Source organism: Cervus canadensis, chromosome 3 (assembly GCF_019320065.1).
Source record: "Cervus canadensis isolate Bull #8, Minnesota chromosome 3, ASM1932006v1, whole genome shotgun sequence".
Lineage (NCBI taxonomy): Eukaryota > Metazoa > Chordata > Mammalia > Artiodactyla > Cervidae > Cervus > Cervus canadensis.
This window is the reverse complement of record NC_057388.1, coordinates 35,616,945-35,635,528: the sequence shown is the minus strand read 5'-3', so window position 1 is coordinate 35,635,528 and position 18,584 is coordinate 35,616,945.

Below are 18,584 nucleotides of genomic sequence, written 5' to 3'. Positions count from 1 at the left end.
TTTTTTCTCTTGGTTTCCTGTCAAGTGCCACCTTCTCAAACACAAGATCATTTTGAACTGAATGTCAGATTACATATGAAAAATCATAGAATAATTTGAGGCTCTAATTATAATCTCTGTGAGGGCTGATCTGTTTTCATGCTACTCTCATTAAAGGACAAGATGGGCTTTTAGATTGAGAACAAAGCCTCAGCAAGTCTTGGAGTCCTATTTTAACTCCTCTGCCCTGTGAATCAGTCAGGATTTCTGCTCGGCTTCTAAGCATCCCAGCTGCCGCTTGCAGACCGCACGTAGAGTACCATGGTTGGAAGTGAAATGGGCAGCAGGTGGGAGTTGCTGACAATTTTAAATAGTTGTCAGAGGCCCCTGCACTGACATTGCTATAAAATGCAGCTTCTTAGATTTTTAAGCAGCAACAATAATCCGTGAAACCCTGAAAAAATAGCTGGGGCTTCCTTGAAGGACTCATGCGTCTTCAGCCAGATCTTAGACTCTGAGAGGGTGGTCACCTCCTACCTGCAGCTGTTACTCTGCAGTCTGTTCAGGCCTTGTGGACAGAGGGTAGAGGCAGGAACTCCTCAGTAAGGAAGTGCCAACCTCATCGAAGTCATTTAAAACTGCTGCTTCTCATAACCTTTAGTTCTCTGCTCCACACCACTTCAAGTAAAATTAGTATCTAAAACTAACTCTAGACACTCAAGGGGGAAAACTTCCTTGTCCACGGTGAGTCTCTTACCTTATCTAGTGACCCAGTCCCAGTTGGAAGAGTAAAGCCTATCTACCATTTCCTCTTCTACTCTGTTAACTGGTTGTTTTTTAAAGAGCAGGTGAAATTTTATTTTACTGTATTTTTTTTTTTTACAAAGAATATATATTTATTTTGTCGAAGTATATTTGATTTACAATGTTGTGTTCATTTCAGGTATACACCAGTGATTCACCTCTATATATAACATACATACAAATATACATACTTGCTTAGGTTCTTTTCCCTTATGGGTTATTACAAAATATTGAGCCTAGTTCCCTGTATTGTACACAGGTCCTCATTGGTTATCTATTTTATATATAGTAGTGTGTATTTGTTAATCCTAATATCACTCCACCAGCTTTCTTCTTTGGTAACTGTCAGTTTGTTTTCTATGTCTGTGGGTCTATTTCTTTTTTATAAAAATGTTAGTCCACTTACATCCTTTTTATTTTTTTAGATTCTACATGTAAATTGCTATAGCCACTATGGAGAACAGTATGGAAGTTCCTTAAAAAACTAGACTTACCATATAATCCTGCAAACCCACTCCTGAGCATATATTCGAAGAAAACTAATTCAAAAAGATGCATGCTATTTCAGCACTAATTACAGTAGCCAAGGCATGGAAGCAACCTAAATGCCCATCAACAGAGAAATGGATAAAGGTGTGGCACATATATACGGTGGAATATTAATCAGGCATAAAAAGAAACAAAATAGGGCCATTTGCAAAGACGTGGATAGACCCAGAGATGATCATACTATGTGAAGTAAAAGACAGACAAATATCATATGATATCATCTACTCTGGAAATCTTTTATCCTTTCCTCCTTCCACAGTTTTTCAGGACCAGAAAAGACAAACTTTCCTTTTCCTTGAAAGTATCTCTATCACTTCCCTGCAAGTAATCTCTATCACTTCTCTATGGGGCTTCCCTGATAGCTCAGTTGGTCAAGAATCCACCTGCAATGCAGGAGACCCCAGTTCAATTCCTGGGTTGGGAAGATTCACTGGAGAAGGGATAGGCTACCCACTTCAGTATTCTTGAGCTTCCTTTGTGGCTCAACTGGTAAAGAATCTGCATGCAATGTGGGAGACCTGGGTTCGATCCCTGGGTTGGGAAGGTCTGCTGGAGAAGGGAAAGGCTTACCACTCCAGTATTCTGGCCTAGAGAATTCTGGTCTAGAGAATTCCATGGACTACAGTCCATGGGATCACAAAGAGTCAGACACAACTGAGCTGACTTTCACTTTCATCTCTATCACAGGCATTATGTCCAAAGAGTTGGGTGCAGTCTGTGGAAGAAACCAGGTCTTCCTATTTAGCAAAATACCTCACCATAAAACCAAGTCTGAAAATATTATCCTGTAAAAGGCAACACATTTTTACTGCCATACTCCACCCTCTTGTTATCTTGAATGATAACCCTCAATATAGGCTTTACAGATGAATCCTTATCTAATGAGGGAAATTAAAACATCAGCTTAACCTTTGCAAAGATAAAGTAGGAAAGCTCTCTTACTAAACAATGCCCTCATAAGTATGGCTGTGTGTGTGTGTGTGTGTGTCTGTGTGTGTGTGTCTGTGTCTGTGTCTGTCTGTGTGTGTTAGTCACTCAGTTGTGTCTGATTCTTTGTAACCCCACGGACTGCAGCCTGCCAGGCTTCTCTATCCATGGGATTTTCCATGCAAGAATACCGGAGTGGGTTACCATTCCCTTCTCCAAGGGATCTTCCCGACCCAGGGATTGAACCCTAGTCTTCTGTGTTGCAGGCCGATTCTTTACTGACTGATGCTTCTTAGGCTTGTTCTGATTTTGCCATTTGGGCTCAAGGGACTATTTCACCAATTAAATGCCAATACTCTGTGTGAGAATTTAGCACCCAGTGTAGATTTTTTTTTTAATCACCAAAGGTCAGTCAGAAAGTAGTAGTTTAAAATAAAGCATCAAGTGTTAAGTATTCTAAAAAGAAATGCTTATACAAACATTTTTTTTTTCATCTGATTCAGAAGATTTCATAAAACCCCACTGAGTATAACTTGGTACAAAGGAGTTAGGTGCCTTATACTGATTGATTTGTCTTCCACAACCCCTAGGACTATGATGACTGGTCACTGGCAGGACACTGGTGTTAAGGGTAGACTCACCACATCTTTTCTACAAATTTTAATCACGTCTTTCCTATGGACAGTGGAGCCTGGTGGGCTACAGTCCATGGAGCTGCAAAGAGTCAATGACTGAGCACACACACACCACTCTAGTGTAATATTAATCCCTATCTACATCAAGAATTTATTGTTTAAACTTGTTATGGGGGTAATAAGGCATCCATAGACTTTGACATGAAATAGACTGCAATTCAAGTGACATTTGGGAAACTAGGCAGTGAGACTTGGGAAGTAATAATTCTGGGGCAAACGTATCATGGAATCTAGTGATTTCTGTGAAGAGAGGTACTCTTTCCATGTTACTTTAAGAACGTGGACTGAAATAGACTGCCTGGGTTCAAATGCCATCTCTGTCATTTTCTAGCTATCACAAAATATTCACTGTGGCACAGCACTAGAGATACTCTCTTAGTGAATAACATCCTTGTAACTGCAGCTCCTTAAGATTGTTCCAATCGGGCCACTTCCATTTAGGAAATGACTTCACCAACCATATTCTAATAAGTTCTGGGAAGATCTAGATTTAGTGCAGACTTCTATTTTTATATTTCTCTGTTCCCCAGTTCCCTCTCTTATAAATTGGAGACAATGATAACGACTGTCTTATTGGGTTGTTTGAAAGGTTAAACGAATGTTTAATGTTTGTAAAAGCACTTAGAAGAGCCTGGAACATACATATTGAATAAACAAACAAAAAAATCAACATATGCCCAGAAGCTACTTTTCTATTAAAAACTCAGTATTATATAAAACACTTTCTATTTCTATAGTGGATAAGACAGAATTAAACAGAACATAGCTAAAAGCAGAAGACAAAACTAAAAAATATATGAAGAACATATACAATTTCTTTGATAATAAACTAGAAAAAGAAAGTCTCAGGGGTCCATGTTAACACTCTCTTAAATTCTAGGAGCGCACAGATTTTCGTATAGCTAGAGATAAAAAGAGACAAAAATTCTGTACATGAAGTCTAAACTGTAAACAGTTCTCTCTGCAATTGTTAGTAAATACCATGGCATCAAGCAGAAACTACAACAATGCAGACAGAGCAGGAAATGAACCTTGTGGGACTTTGAAAAGGCCAGGAGGTGGTGCACAGTTGAAAGATGAAAGAAGATAGAAATCTGAGTAGGAATAGCTTGGACAGCTTTGTGTTTTCACCAGATCCTTGTAAGAAGCTTGCAGAAGTTAAAACAGGTATAAGTACTTCTGGTCTGAGATATATGTATGTATGTATACGGACACAACTTGGCAACTAAACCATCACCACCATATGAATATATCCATATATCAGCATACACACACACACACATGATTAAATGATTTTCATCTCATAGAGCACTTTAGTCACTTTTAGTAAATTCTCTTGAATAACCAACATTAAAAAGTAAATTCTTTTGCCTAATTGCATAGATAGGGGTCTGAATTAGGAAAACTCTAAAAATAGACAGTCAGACACATGCATGCTTAGTCACTAAAACATGTCCAACTTTTTGGGACCCCCATGGATTGTGGCCCACCAGGCTCCTGTTTCCATGGGATTTTGCAGACAAGAATACTGAGCTCACACACGCATGCACAGGGGTATTAGAGGGATCGAATGAGTTAGTATACTTTAAGCACTGAAATATTTTAAGGGCTATTGTTACTATGAAATATTATTTGTTAATACACAATGCCTATCTGCCAATCACTTTCTTCATTCTCTTTATATTTGATTATTTTTTGTGACAACTAATATTGATTATGCCTTCCTATTTTTTTGTAGTATCTACTTTCCCTGCACTATTTGATTTATTCATTGTTCTTTGTGTTTATTCTTCCATTAAACAGAAACAAACATTTTTATACTTCTAAAACAGACATAGAATGCAAAAATAATATTATCTATAAAAATGAATACTCTGTTTTACTACATATTAAAGTGAATGAAAGAACTCCTAATTTCCTATTCACCCTAATTTTCCTGGATCATTATCCTTCCACACACTTGGAAATAACTTTTCTCTTGACTATTATATGTTCAGGCCCTTTTATTGATTCACTATGTTCCACCTGTCATTTTCATCACCACTATAATCAACATTTTCATTTTTACTATTATTTTATGTTCAAATATCAAAGGTGACCATTAAAAGCTGGTTTAAGTGAGACATTGATTCTTTTTAGCACTGCCCCTGAAAACTTTGACGGGTCTTTCAGAGAAGGATCAGCACTCTCCTGAGTTTCTGCTCTGGCACAGGTAACCAGTCATCCTCCAAAAAGCACTGAATCCTGAGGGGTGAAAATAGGATAGAACCAAAAAGTGGACACTAGAAATGCACTGGAGGAAATGGTGTGAGAAGAAAGACGTACAGAAAGAAAGATATGGCTCTTGGCCTACTAGTTATAGCACAACTGGAATAAAATTTCCATGAGGCCAAACTTCTCTGTACAGTTATGAGTTTATACTGCTCATTCCATTTTTTCCCAATGTTACACAGCCATCCCGTACTTCCAGTAGGTAAGTATCTTCTAGTAGATACTTCTAGTATCTACTACCAAAACTTTCTTCTCCTCTGTTAACAAAGTAAAAATTTTCATTATATTTTAAAAATTCATGCCCTTAGCATATTTATCACCCTAAAGGCATAGTTGCATTTTTGGCCATCAGTCTACTAGTGATAAAAAATTTTTCTTTGATGTAGTTTCAGTTTTAAATGAAAGAAACAAAGTGCAGAGAATCTCCTTTCTAATTAATTAATGTAAAAACCTTTTGATCTTATTCAATATTAACATATACAATGGTCAAACTCTATGCTACATTAAACATTTTTTGCTTCTCTTGATTTCCTTTTATCACAAGCTCAAAATCTTCCATGTTCTAAGTTTATATATCTATTTTTGTCTTATTAAAGAACTAAGGTATTGTTGATGAATAGACAACAAACTATTATATACTGAAGTGTACATACACTAATATATTCAGTCTCACTGATACATGAAACAATCCAGAGACGTGACAAACCCTTGGAAATGAGGGTCCCAGTTTGTCTGAAACTCCAATTCTTAGTAAAATTCTCAACATTGTAAGGCCCTGGGGACAAACGAGCATAATCAATTCACAGATTTTGAATGTAAGTTGTAAAGTGAATCTGTAAGTCAGTTCCTATGAAGAATATTGCCCCTCAAACCTGTATCTAGCCATTTTCTTTTTACAATTTAATTACTGATTTTTGGCTGTGCCGGGTCCTCACTGCCAGCCGACTTTTCCCTAGTGTGGTGAGCAGGGGCTACTCCAGTCGCGGTGCGGACTTTCTCCTCTCGGTGGCTTCTCTTTCTGCAGGACCTGGGCTCTATGCACATGGGCTCAGCAGTTGCAGCTCACAGGCTATTGAGCACAGGCTCAGTAGTTGTACAGAATTTAAAGGTTCATGAGACAGTTTTCCATGACAGGTTAACCTGGGGTGTCCTCTAAGTCTCCTTTATGTACTGTTGGGTAGGTCCCCTGGAGGAGGAAATGGCAACCCACTGCAGTATTTTTGCCTAGAGAATCCCATGGACAGAGGAGCCTGGCGGGCTATAGCCCATGGGGTCACAAAAAGTCAAACACAACTGGGCGACTAATTCTACTAAGACTCAGTTGTTGTGGGGCTCGGGCTTAGTTGCTCTGCAGCATGTAGGATCTTCCCAGAGCAGGGATTGAACCGTCTCCTGCATTGGCATGTGGATTCTTTACCACGGAACCACCAGGGAAGCCCCAATCATTTTCATTTTAAATAAATCACATGAATTCAGAGTAAACCTACTTACAAGATTAGGTATGAAAACTATAGTATCTTGTTACATTTCCTTTAGGGAAATGTACTTTTGCGCCTTGAAATCAGATTTTAATTAAAATCCTGGCCGTAGCATCCACCTCCAGTAAAACTCAGGGCAAGTTTACCTAACGGCTACAAGCTTTGTTTTCCTACATTTGAAACAGGAATAATGTTTCCCTCTTAGATTTACTGTGAGAATTACATGAGATAACATTTAAAGCAACAGTGAACATGACTAACTAAAGGAGTTATTACCAAAAGAGTTTTCTTTATAGATTTATTGTATGATTCTAAAAGGCCCTTCTTCCTCGGAGTAACAGTATTATTACATGTAGATCTTTTTTTGATGTCTAGTGAACTGTGATGTTGCTCAAGACCTGGCATTTTTGGAAGCAACTAATGCTCCTGGAAAGAGCAGAAAATAGTACTGTAAACCAACTATCTATGATAAAATAAAAAAAAGAGTCTGCAGGTGGCAGTAGAGGAGAAGGAGGATTTTGAGAGCTCCACCTGTATCTCACTATATGGCTAGCTATAGCTAGTTCTCTCTTTAAATAAATAAATTCCCTGATGTTATTTTGAACCTGACTTTTCCTATTGAGCAGAGTGAAAAGACACATGGGACTATTCTATCTTCAAACCAGATGAAGCCTTGAATAGATAATAGTTCATTATTCTCATTTAGGGCTTTTCAAAACTTAGACAAAGAACATCTTGTTTACTGATATATAGTAAGATGTTGTTACTTGAATTTATGGAAAAGTTCTTTAATGATATTATTATTAAGGGAAATTAAATGACATCAATTTCTTCAGTGTAGTTAAGTTCAAATTTCAAGGACCACCATGAACCTTTGCTTGGGGGAAATATTTATTAAACAATGATGGCCCCCATTAGTATCACAAAGAAAGGGGCTTATATTGGGAAATAATACCTCAGGTTTGATCATTAAATTCTTAATTCTAATCTAGAAATGTCATGATAAACACATGGCCCTGGCGCCCCTTAGCGTACAAACGGATTATTACAGTTACACTGATACTCTCCCTTGTCCCTAACTATGCGTGTAATAAATCTTTCAGATCTTTGAGAAAAAATGCTAATGTATAAATCACAATATATATATGTTAAGAATATCTGCATCACCACTCACTTTGTGATGTATTTAACAATCTTTACTGCTTCTGTATTGACAGACTTCTCCTATTCAATAAACCTGATAAATTTAGAACCTGATAAATGCTGCAGTCTGGAACAACCTTGATGCCATATATTAGCATTATTGTTGTGCCATGTGAGTAAACCAGGATAAAATAGATTTCCTCACTGTGTGAATGTGGTCTAGACTGTTCATGCTATACAAAGCCATATTTTAAGTTTTTTTTTTCCTTTTATTTGAAATAAGTGGTCCTAATTTAGGTTGAAAATGTTCTACTGCACTTTTCTAATTAAAAAATCAGATTGTGATTCTCTATGATCAGTAACAAGTAAACTGGATTAAGAAGAAAATATAAAATCCTGGCAACTCTGTTTAAATATTTTTCAATTCCAACAGCTTGTTGGAAATTTAGCCAAGGAAATTTTTATCAGTTTTTAATTTACCTCAAATCAACAATAAGTTCTTATTGCTCTGATTTTTTCAATTGATCTACATTGTTCCTTATAGTTCTTATTAATATTCTTCATCAAGTATTTCCAGTGCTCTGAACATGCAGAATTGCAGTTCTCTGATCCAGTGAATTTAGGCAGTGGTCATATATCTTGCCTTGGCCACTGATGTGTGGGTAGAATTACACATTTTACTTTGGGAGGCAAAATTCAGGAATAAATTACTTAATTCCCCTCCTTCTTTTTCTTTCTCCCCTCACAACCATGGAGAAAGTACTCCAGATGGAGAGGAGGAAAATGATGCAGGGTAGAGACCTCAGATGACCTGTTTGAAATGGAGCATGAATGAGAATTTAAACTTTTGTAACTTTAGGCCATAAAGATTTGGAGGTTGTTCCAGACTGCAGCATCATGTAACCTATTGTAACATACATACTTCTCTTTTTAGATTCATTTACTCTTTTAAACTGACTCTTTCATTAAAATTACTATGAATTACTGATGGCTTTTGTAAAGTATGCTTTAAAATAGAATCTACAAGAGAGAAAAAACAAGTGCAGAAAAAAAAATAACCCCACCTCTTGTGAAAGATTTAAATTTATAGAGCCAACAAAACTCAAGCTTCAAGCAAAATTTGTAGGCAGGAAGTAAATGGTCCTGTTTGGAAGTTTCTGGAAACAAGAAGAAATTTTTTAAAAAAGATACAGAAAATACACAGGTGATTTAAGCAAACCTTGACTGCATACAATAAAAAATAATGCCTTAATGTATTAAAAGACAGAATGAAATGATATGATGACAATAAAACATAAGTTTAGAAGGAGTCATGTACTCTATGGGAAGAGGGAATAAGTATATTTTCAAATGCTAAGTTTCATATATAGGTAAATACTGAAATAATAGATACACAGAGTATAATCTTTGTAATAGGAGGGGAGATGAAAAAGATGACAGGAAATAATCAACTTAGAATTCTATAACCAGAAAATGTATCATACTTACGTAAATTTCACATGCAGGTATTTTCAGATAAGTCAAAATATCATCCCTACTCCTAATAATCGTCCCCTATTTTTTTTTTAATTAAAAAAAAATCTAGAAAATGTACTCTGCCTAAAAAATAGTGGGGTGGGGAGGCAAGAAAGCAAGAACACTATATGGAGTTGTATTAGTTTACTGGGGCTTCCCTGGTAGCTCAAAAGTGAAAAATCCTCCTGCCAATGCAGGAGACACAGGTTTGATCCTGGGTCAGGAAGATCCCCTGGAGAAGGTAATGGCAACTCACTCCAGTAATCTTGCCTGGGAAATACCATGGACAGAGCATCCTGGCAGCTACAGTCCATGGGGTCACAAAGAGTCCGACACGACTTAGCAACAGAAGCCAACAATTAGTTTACTGCTGCTGCTGCTGCTGCTAAGTCGCTTCAGTCGTGTCTGACTCTGTGCGACCCCACAGACGGCAGCCCTCCAGGCTCCCCCGTCCCTGGGATTCTTCAGGCAAGAACACTGGAGTGGGTTGCCATTTCCTTCTCCAATGCATGAAAATGAAAAGTGAAAGGGAAGTCGCTCAGTCGTGTCCGACTCTTCGCGACCCCATGGACTGCAGCCCACCAGGCTCCTCTGTCCATGGAATTTTCCAGGCAAGAGTACTGGAGTGTGTTGCCGTTGCCTTCTCCTGAGTTTACTGGGACTGCCCTAAAAAGATGGGTTAGCTTAAACGACAGAAACGCATTTTCTCACAGTTCTTGGAAGCTGGCAGTCCAAGATGGAGAGAGAGAGTTGATTTCCTCTGAGGTCTCTCTCCTGTTGCTGCCCCTTCACATGGCTGTCCCCATGTGCACATGTGTCCCCGGTTTGTCTCTGTATCTTTATCTCCTCTTCTGATGAGGACACCAGTCAGATCAATGAGGGTTCACTTTAACAAACTTATTTTCATCTGACCACTTCTCTGAAGGCGCTATCTCTAAATACAGCTATATTTTGAGAAACCAGAGGTCAGGGCTTTAAGATGGGAGTTTTGGAGGAACACAATTTAAACCACAGCAGGGGTCTATGAAACAAGAATAGTAAAAAAAAAAAAAAAAAAAAAAAGCCATTCTTCTCAGGGATGATACTTTAATGAATTTCCCAGTATGACAGCTTCGGCAGCCCAGAGAGTATCCAGTCCATCTTGAAACAGGAAGATACAAAATTCCCACAGTGATTTCCACAGTAGAAACAGTGAGCTCAGATTTAGCTGAAGTGCTTAACAACATTGAGAGGATGTTACTCTTCTGCCGATATCTCAGGGTGAAGTGACAATATGTACACAGAAAACTAAACAAATAAAGAATGTGGCAGTTATAAAATCCCTGGAGAAGAAAAGTTGCACAAGAAAGGAAACATTAGCATAGCGTATTACAGGCCCAATTACAAATAAGTGATAATATTATAGTGATAAAAACACTGGTTATTTTTTTTTTAATGAAAACTGACATAAATATCAAAAAGATGAACAGGGAAAATGTAAAAGAAAATTCTCAGCTTTTGTAACAGAAAGTCAATATACAATACCTAAAACTGAAAAAACAATTCAACAAATGGTTGTATAGCATGTTATTAGATATATAAAAGAACTACAGAGTTTAAAAAGTTTACTTCTGGGAGTGAAATAGAGGGGATAACTAGAGATAGGCAGAGGTGAGCTTCCTTCATAGCTCAGTTGGTAAAGAATCTGCCTGCAATGCAGGAGACCCCGGTTCGATTCCTGGGTCAGGAAGATCTGCTGGAGAAGGGATAGGCTACCCACTCCAGTATTCTTCAGCTTCCCTTGTGGCTCAGCTGGTAAAGGGATTCATCTGCCTGCAATGAGGGAGATCTGGGTTCATTCCATGGGTTGGGAAGATCCCCTGGAGAAGAGAAAGGCTACCCACTCCAGTATTCTGGCCTGGAGAATTCCATGGACTATATAGTCCATGGGGTCACGACGAGCAGAACACGACTATTTCACTTTCACATCACTTCAAGTGAAAGGTGAGGCAGGACACTACCTTTGCATTAAACCTTTGTATTCATAGAAATTTTGATTTATTAAACTATTGAGGTGGTTGTTTTAGTTGCTAAGTAGTGTCCAACTCTTTTGTGACCCCATGGATTGTAGTCTGTCAGGCTCCTCTGGTCATAGGATTTTCTAGGCAAGAATACTACAGTGGGTTGCCACTTCTTTCTCGAGGGGATCTTCCCGACCCAAGTGTCGAACCCAAGTCTCCTGCATGGCAGGTGATTCTTTACCACTGAGCAACCTGGGGAAGCCCCTGTCATACTATAGAGGTATCACACATTTTTACATAATTAAATAAGATGCAAAACAATTTCCATTTAAGAACACTATGCCAATAATTGCCAAACTAAATTCTAATTCAAGTATCTCTCTGTCCCTGTCTTACTGCTTTTTGACATTCGCATTGCCTGGTTCATAACTGCCTTCTATTCCTCATCCTGCAGCTGCTTGCTCAACCCCCATTCCTCTGACCCTCCCCTCTTCTTACATTATTTCCAAGCAGGAAGTAGCACAGTTATTAAGCCAATCACCCAACTCAGGAAACCAAACATCATGATTCTCTGATTTACTCCCAACACAGAACCACTGAATTTTATCAATCGTACCCTATTATAGTATTTGAAATCTGTTTTCTTCGTCTCTGTTGAATCTTACTTAGCCCTGGTATTATTAAACTCACAGCTAGATATGAATGTGCCGAGTACTCTCGTCTATAGTTCTAATCACATACTGATCCTTCTGCTTGGGCGAATGTTCTGTCTTTCTCTTTCCAGTTCAGTTCAGTTGCTCAATCGTGTCCGACTCTTCACGAACCCATGAATCACAGCACGCCAGGCCTCCCTGTCCATCACCAACTCCTGGAGTTTACTCAAACTCATGTCCATCAAGTTGGTGATGCCATCCAGCCATCTCATCCTCTGTCGTCCCCTTCTCCTCCTGCCCCCAATCCCTCCCAGCATCAGGGTCTTTTCCAATGAGTCAGCTCATCGCATCAGGTGGCCAAAGTACTGGAGTTTCAGCTTCAGCATCACTCCTTCCAATGAACACCCAGGACTGATCTCCTTCACGATGAACTGGTTGGATCTCCTTGCAGTCCAAGGGACTCTCAAGAGTCTTCTCCAACACCACAGTTCAAAAGCATCAATTTTTCAGTGCTCAGCTTTCTTCACAGTCCAACTCTCACATCCATACATGACCACTGGAAAAACCATAGCCTTGACTAGACAGACCTTTGTTGGCAAAGTAATGTCTCTGGTTTTTAATATGCTATCTAGGTTGGTCATAACTTTCCTTCCAAGGAGTAAGTGTCTTTTAATTTCATGGCTGCAGTGACCATCTGCAGTGATTTTGGAGCCCAAAAAAATAAAGTCTGACATTGCTTCCACTGTTTCCCCATCTATTTCCCATGAAGTGATGGGACCAGATGCCATGATCTTAGTTTTCTGAATGTTGAGACTTAAACCAACATTTTCACTCTCCTCTTTCACTTTCATCAAGAGGCTTTTTAGTTCCTCTTCACTTTCTGCCATAAGGTTGGTGTCATCTGCATATCTGAGGTGATTGATATTTCTCCCAGCAATCTTGATTCCTGCTTGTGCTTCTTCCAGCCCAGCGTTTCTCATGATGTACTCTGCATAGAAGTTAAATAAGCAGGGTGACAGTATACAGCCTTGACATACTCCTTTTCCTATCTGGACCCAGTCTGTTGTTCCATGTCTGGTTCTAACTGTTGCTTCCTGACCTGCATACAGGTTTCTCAAGAGGTGGGTTAGGTGGTCTGGTATTCCCATCTCTTTCAGAATTTTCCACAGTTTATTGTGATCCACACAGTCAAAGGCTTTGGCATAGTCCATAAAGCAGAAATAGATGTTCTTCTGGAACTCTCTTGCTTTTTTGATGATCCAGCGGATGTTGGCAATTTGATCTCTGGTTCCTCTGCCTTTTCTAAAACCAGTATGAACATCTGGAAGTTCACGGTTCACGTATTGGTGAAACCTGGCTTGGAGAACTTTGAGCATTACTTTACTAGCGTGTGAGATGAGTGCAATTGTGCGGTAGTTTGAGCATTCTTTGGGATAGCCTTTCTTTAGGATTGGAATGAAAACTGACCTTTTCCAGTCCTGTGGCCACTGCTGAGTTTTCCAAATTTGCTGGCATATTGAGTCTTTCTCTTTGAGCGATCAGCAAAAGCACTGGCTCTTCCAGAAAGCTCTTCCTGATACATTCATCCCATTACTTGTTTTTACCTAGGTGTTTTATTTGTGCCCATCCTAATTACTGACACAAAGGAGATACTTAACTTTGTGTCAATAATGAATAAATATACTATATGATCCAGCAATCCTACCCTGGACATATATCCAGACAAAACTGTAATTCAGAAAGACACATGAATCCTTACTTTCACAGCAGCACTATTCACAACAGCCAAAAAATGGAAATGACCTGCATGTCCATCGGCAATGAATGCATTATGATGTGGTACATATATACAATGGAATGCTACTCGGCCATGTATAAAAAGGAAATAATGTTCTTTGCAGCAACATGGATGCAACTAGAGATTATCATACTAAATGAAGTCATAAAGAGAAAGACAAACACCTAATTGTATCACTTATACAGCATGTGGAATCTAAAATGTAACACAAATAAACCTATCTATGAAACAGAAACAGAATCACAGAGAGAGTAGACTGGTGGTTGCCAAGGGGGAGAGGTGTTGGAGAGGCATGGAGTGGGAGTTTGGGATCATCAGATGCAAACTGGTATATATAGAACAGATAAACACAAGGTCCTACTGTATAGCACAGGGAACTGTATTCAGTATCCTGTGATAAAGCAGGCTAAGTCATTTCAGTTGTGTCCGACCTGCAACTCCATGGACTGCATCCCGCCAGGCTCCTCTGTCTAGGCAAGAACACTAGAGTGCGTGGCCGTGCTCTCTGCCAGGGCATCTTCCCAATGCAGGGATCAAACCCACATCTCTTCCATCTAACCTGCATTGGCTGCTGGATTCTGTACCACTAGCACCACCTGGAAAGCCCATGATAAAGTATAATGGAAAATCATATGAAAAGGAAAGTATACATATGTATAACTGAGTCATTTCACTGTAGAGCAGTAGTTAACACAACACTGTAAATCAACTATCCTTAAATCAAAAACTTCAAAGAGAATGAATAAATAAATGGATCAAATAAATTGGAATCGTTAAATTCTAAGAGAACAGGTCTTTTTCTTTGATCACTGGGGAGCAGTCCTTTCTAGGTTACTGAGGTACAAGAAGAAAACTGCATGTCTTTTCCACCTAAGTTCTATACTGCCCAGAAAAATTTTCAACTATTTTAACGAGGAGTCCAAATGTTCTATCGGCTGCAAATTCAAATATGGCTTTTATGTGAAGTTGGAAGCTGCCTGTCAGTGTAGACGTTTTCTTCTAACAGATAGATATTGTGAAAGAAACGTCTTTCTGCTGAGGAGGTTAAACTTAGTGGAAGCACACTATCTGCTTAGGAGACACCATCAGCGATTTAGCTATGCCTTTCCCCCCTTTCTTCGCTTAGTGGAACAACTGTCAGTTTGCCAGGAAAGACCTCAACCCTGCTCTCCTAGGATATCAGGGAAATGCATATTTATCTAAGATGGCTAGGGACAGGGTGAACTTCAGTGGCTGCGTTTGTTTTTAGAGGAAATTTATTTTAAGGTAAAAAAAATTCTCCCTTACATTATGATATAATTTTGACAGCTCAGCAGGTAAACAGTCACAAGAGGTTGTTGAGTAGAAAAATTCTAGTGGAGCTAGAGTTAGGAAGAATTTTGAAAGAAACAATTGTTGTATAAGCAACATAATTACCTTTGTCATCTCCTTCAACTTTTCAGAACTGGAACTTTCTAGCTGCTGAGCACGTAACTGGAAGAAATCTAATTCTAATTTCCTCATATGCGTTTATAAGTAGGAAGTGGCAAAATGCAATTATGCTGTTGTGTATTTACCCCATCTTGTTTTCCTGTGAATGTGATGCAGTAGAAAACAATTGCACTGGGAATCAGTTGTCTGTTTTACCTAGGTTCATTCCTAACTTTGTGACCATGAAACAAGTTATTTCAGCAATTCAAAGCTCAATTTCAATTTCTACAAAATAAGGGTAAGACGTCTTAGCAAATACCAAATTTTAAAAAATATATCAAATTTATATGGAAGGGTATTACAACTATAAAAGGTACTTTACAAATGTAAAATATTATTTCTTAGATAATACATAGTTTACTATTTGGAGAACATTCTAGTAACAAGCACTATAATTATATATCATAATCAATCTATAATTTATAATATTTTGTCAATAAATTAATATATTCATTATATATAATTTGATATGTTAAATTCATATTGTATACATTATAATTACACATTAAATTATATGTAATTATATATTCAGTATTAAAATTTTCAAGTAGAAGAATAAGTTAGAGAAACACTGTATTCAATAGAGATTTATTGTTTACATGGTTTGCATATTGTATAAGAATAGTGAATAGTGAACACAGAGTAGAATAACTCTCTAGAGCAGGTAGGGTTGTGTTATTAAAGTGCTTAGTACTATGATTAGGAGTTATGACATGATTTGCTGTCAATAAAAAAGAATCATTTTTATTCATGCTTTTATTCATTGAAATCTATTAGTTCTCTAATATATTTGAACTACTGCTAAGTAATTAGCTCTGTGTTAGATATTGAGAATAAAAAGATAAGGATCACTCAGTCTCTGTTATCTAGCCATGCATAGCCTAGTAGGGGTAAGAAAAAAATTGCAATAAAATACACATGCTATAGCATGTTACAAAATTGTAAATTCAGTATCCTGTGATAAACCATAATGGGAAATAACACGAAAAAGAATGTTTACATATGCATAACTGAGTCACTTTGCTTTACAGCAGTAATGACCACAACACTGTAAATCAACTATGTAAGTAGTAACTTTGAATAGAGCAAAGACAGGTCCAGAAATGAATGCTACAGAAGAGAAAGGCCTAAAATGTGAAGGATAAATAAGGGGAAAGGTGAAATAAAAAGAAATCTAAAGGATAAAAGCAGAGTAGCGTAAGTGACATAACTAAATCTGGGTCTGAGAAGCCAGCTGGCGCCCAAAGATTCGGGAACATGACAAGGAGAAACTGATGATTAGGGAAGAAAGGGAAGCAGATCATGAAGAGCCTATAATGCTGAGAAACGTAAACTTTATTCTGCAGACAGTGGGCTATCCCAGAGTTTCAAACACACACGTGTTCAGATCAGATTGTGTGTTTCTGTGTGTGCACAGTGTGGAGAATTAATATGAAATCTGAAAGTAGTGTGAAGAATTAATTCCAGTATGAAGAGGATAGATTATTGTAACATATTTTTGAAACATTGAAGCTGTGAAATAAAGTGATTTTCATGGGGAAGAAGGCTTGGAGGTGATTTGGGTGAATATTTTAGGATTATAGTAACAAAATACTAATGAAATGTGAGCGGAAAGTTAACATCCAAGGTGGGTTTGAAGTATGGCTATTACTGGTGAACAAACTTACATTTAAGATATGTTGAATTTTACCTTTAGATCATTTAAAAGGAAGTTTTTACTAAGTTATGTAAGTGTAGTAAGTCTAGCCTCTGTAGAGAATTAACAGGCATGAGAGAGGGATAAATATTAAAATTATTTTATATAGTTGATATTCAAATTTTGGGGTGATGGTTAAAGAGCTTAAAAAGGCTGCTAAGCCTGGTGCTTTTTGATGACCTAGAGGGGTGGAATGCAGGCAGGGGAGGGAGGCTCAAGAGGGAAGGGACATAAGTATAATTACGGCTGGTTCACGCTGTTGTGTGGCTGAAACCAACACAACACTGCTAAGCAATTTTCCTCCAATTAAAAAATATATATAAGTAAGAATAAATATAACTAAGGGCTTTCCAGGTGATGCTAGTGGGAAAGAATCTGCCTGCTAACGCAGGAGACACAGGAGACTCAGGTCAGGAAGATCCCCTGGAATAGGAAATGGCAACCCACTCCAATATTCTTGCCTGGAAAATTCTATGGATGGAGGAGCCTGGCAGGAGAGAGTCAGACAAGTGTGTGTGTATATATATATATATACACACACACACATATATGAGGCAGCAGAGAGCCAGACATGACTATATATATATACATATATACATATATATATGTATATATGTATATATATATGTATATATGTATATATATTAAGGCTATTGAATATTAAGAAAAGAGCTTATAGGAAGAATTCTGTTTCCTCACAATTGTCATCAGGTCAAGGAACAATACTGAAACATTTCATGACTTTAAAATGTTATTCTTTATTGAAATGGAATTAATGGTATTCACTTGTTAGTCATAAATGCATAGCAATATTATGTCAGGATATACAATAGAATAAAAGTTTTACATAAAAATTCCTGAGTGTAAGTTGTACAGAACTTTCTAAATCTCAGGATTCTATTGATGAGAACACAGCTGAAGTATAATACTGGCAATCTGAGACAATTTATTGCTTCTTATGTCTTAGGTTCTTCAACTTGAAAATGAGGACTTTAGGAGAATATGACAGTGATGAATAGTTCCTTCCTGTTCTACACACTCAGGCAGGGTTGGATTAGCAACCAGGCTGTGCCACTTATTGGAATGACCCTGCATCACTAGCTTTAACCATCTTACTACATTTAACCATTTTATGATATTGGTGGTTCTGGGGACCAGATAAAGAGACTTGAGGTATCATCAAAACACTAATAGCTAAGCAAAATAATAAAAGATGGGTGACACTTAGGTATCTAGACATGTTTGTTTTTAATGTTAATAAGGACATCAAATCTTATCTATCCATTTCCATTTTAAAAATTTACTTATGTGAAATGGGGACACAATCATTTTTTTAAAAAAAGAGAAATAAAGAGGGAACAGTCCTATCACTTGATCTCTGATTTTAAAATTCAAGCTTAAAGACAGGTTTGTTGTCATGATTCAGTCTTGATTTTTGGAGAAAAATAGGTAATGTTTGCATATATTCTATTACTAAAGTTACTTTAGTTGACTGGTTCCCAAGAATGTAATTACCTTCATGGCATAAAATATATCTTTTGTCATGTCACTATTTAGAAATGAAATATACAATATTCAATATGCATGCACATTATTTAAGAACAGA